The sequence below is a fragment of the Oncorhynchus mykiss genome, chromosome 28 (assembly GCF_013265735.2).
Source record: "Oncorhynchus mykiss isolate Arlee chromosome 28, USDA_OmykA_1.1, whole genome shotgun sequence".
Lineage (NCBI taxonomy): Eukaryota > Metazoa > Chordata > Actinopteri > Salmoniformes > Salmonidae > Oncorhynchus > Oncorhynchus mykiss.
Window position 1 is genome coordinate 36,176,777 of NC_048592.1, and position 1,989 is coordinate 36,178,765.

Genomic DNA, 1,989 nt, shown 5'->3' on the forward strand with positions numbered 1-1,989 from the left:
TGAAGAGCACATTACTGAAAATGACTTTCGACCGACCCTTTGCTGCTTAGATCTCACCACTGTGCTTTTTTCCCCCAAACGTGTTAAAGATGTTTGGTCCCATTACACAAATAATCCATCATACCTGAATACACTACATACCACTTTTAAAATGAGTCACTTGATTCTCACTGCCATGCACTCCTACCGTAGTCGTGTAGTCTTTGTTTGACTGTCTGAACAACATCTCCACCCATTTCTCTGGACTCCATTTAACTGTAGTAAATGCCTATTGTGTATTTTGTATATGGGGCCTTGTCTTGTTCTAGAGTATAACTATGGCCTTCCATGCTTGATCTACATATGAGGACCAGCTATGTGGTTGTGCCTGAAAGAGTTAAAGCGACATCAATTGAAAGCACCAATGTGAAAATGCAATCAGTTTAGCCAACTGAGCTTTCCATCATCTTCGGGAGGGAAATCACATTACATTTCAATTGTGTACTACAGTTTGAGTATGATTATGGCTTTAATGTACAGTCACCAAAAAGTCGGGAGACATTCTATTCCATACAAATGAAGGCATTTGTAAGTATGTATGCTAATCTATTTACTTAGGGCCCAGTAGTTACTCATGTCTATAAACCCAATAAGGCTAGTCCATTCATAACTGCTGTTTCCATCTTAAAATGTCACTGAATGTGTTGTAACAACACATTCAGCCATAATCAAAGTTATTGATATTATGTTTACTTTCTACCACATTAAAGTTAAACCACATGCAATGCAGTTGTTTGCAAGTATTCCAAAAGTAATGCAGTAGGAATACTGTGTCTCGTTGAATCACTGCAAATGAAGAGCACTGGATTCCTTGAATGTGTTTGCTATCGTGTGGTCCCCCCCCCCCCCCCCCCCCCCCCCCCAATTATATATTTTTTTGCCTCTGTTGCAGATTTGCTAGCATCCAGAAATATGCTAAAATATTAACTCATGTTCTCTCACATTGTATTACTCTCTTTTTTTAAACTGCAAATATTATAGCATTTTATATTTCAAATCTATTGTTGACATGCAGGGATGTAGAAATGAGAGTGAGAAATCAAGAAGAAATAAAACATATTATACAAACATATCCATATATTTTCTTAGGAACCAATCATGGTTCAAGTGCTTTCGGGCTTTAGCTACATTGCAATATGTTAAAATAGACAATCTTCCTTGCTCTAGCCATGCCAAGTTTGTAGAATTAGAGCTTTGGCTGATTTTAAATGTTATTTTTTTTTATATATATATATGTACAAATAAATGAAGCTTAATGAACTGAAGCAGATGTGTGTAAAAGTTGTTTTTCTTTTCAATTTTCAAGGCAGGCAGCAGGTAGCCTAGTGGTTAGAGCGTAGGGCCAGTAACTGAACGGTTGTTGGATTGAATCCCAAGGTAAATATCTGTTACTGATCCCTGATAGGCTGTCTTAACTGACTTGCCTAATAAAAATAATGAAGAAGACCTGTATAAAGGTAGATACCTGAAGATTTAAAGTGGAATATGTATTTTACATTTATTTATTTATATATTTCTAGGCAAGTCAGTTGAGAACAAACTCTTAATTTACAATGGGGACAGCCTACACTGGCCAAACCCGGACGACGCTGGGCCAATTGTGCGCTGCCCTATGGGACTCCCAATCACTGCCGGTTGTGATACAACCTGTATTTATAGGGTATACATGATGTATTGTACACATTCTTCTTGTCATAATCATACATGATGTATCACCTAAACTCCCATAAAGGAAATGTATTAGTCACTGCCTGCATGTGAAAGTTTTAAATAAAAAGTACAATGAGTGCATGGCAAATGAAACAGGATGAAAGAATAGGTTCATCATCTTTAATTATATTGCCTACTGCTGGGTACCGCTACATGTAAGGCCTATCTATACATTGCTCAACAGTCACAGCTCAGCTTTTTCACGTGACACACCACAGCCTATCCTGATAGGTCTACAGT

At 37.5% G+C, this 1,989-nt stretch overlaps 1 protein-coding gene across 4 annotated transcripts in view; it reads left to right on the top strand.

Annotated features, from left to right (window-relative positions):
• LOC110509101 (anion exchange protein 2) overlaps window positions 1-1,304 on the top strand; it is a 69,455-nt gene extending 68,151 nt beyond the window's left edge. For all 4 annotated transcript variants that reach the window (XM_036966170.1, XM_036966169.1, XM_036966172.1 and 1 more), the window contains one exon: window positions 1-1,304. This exon is cut by the window's left edge and continues 1,792 nt beyond it. The gene's annotated coding sequence lies outside the window, so the exon portion shown is untranslated.
• The last annotated feature ends 685 nt before the right edge of the window (window positions 1,305-1,989 follow it).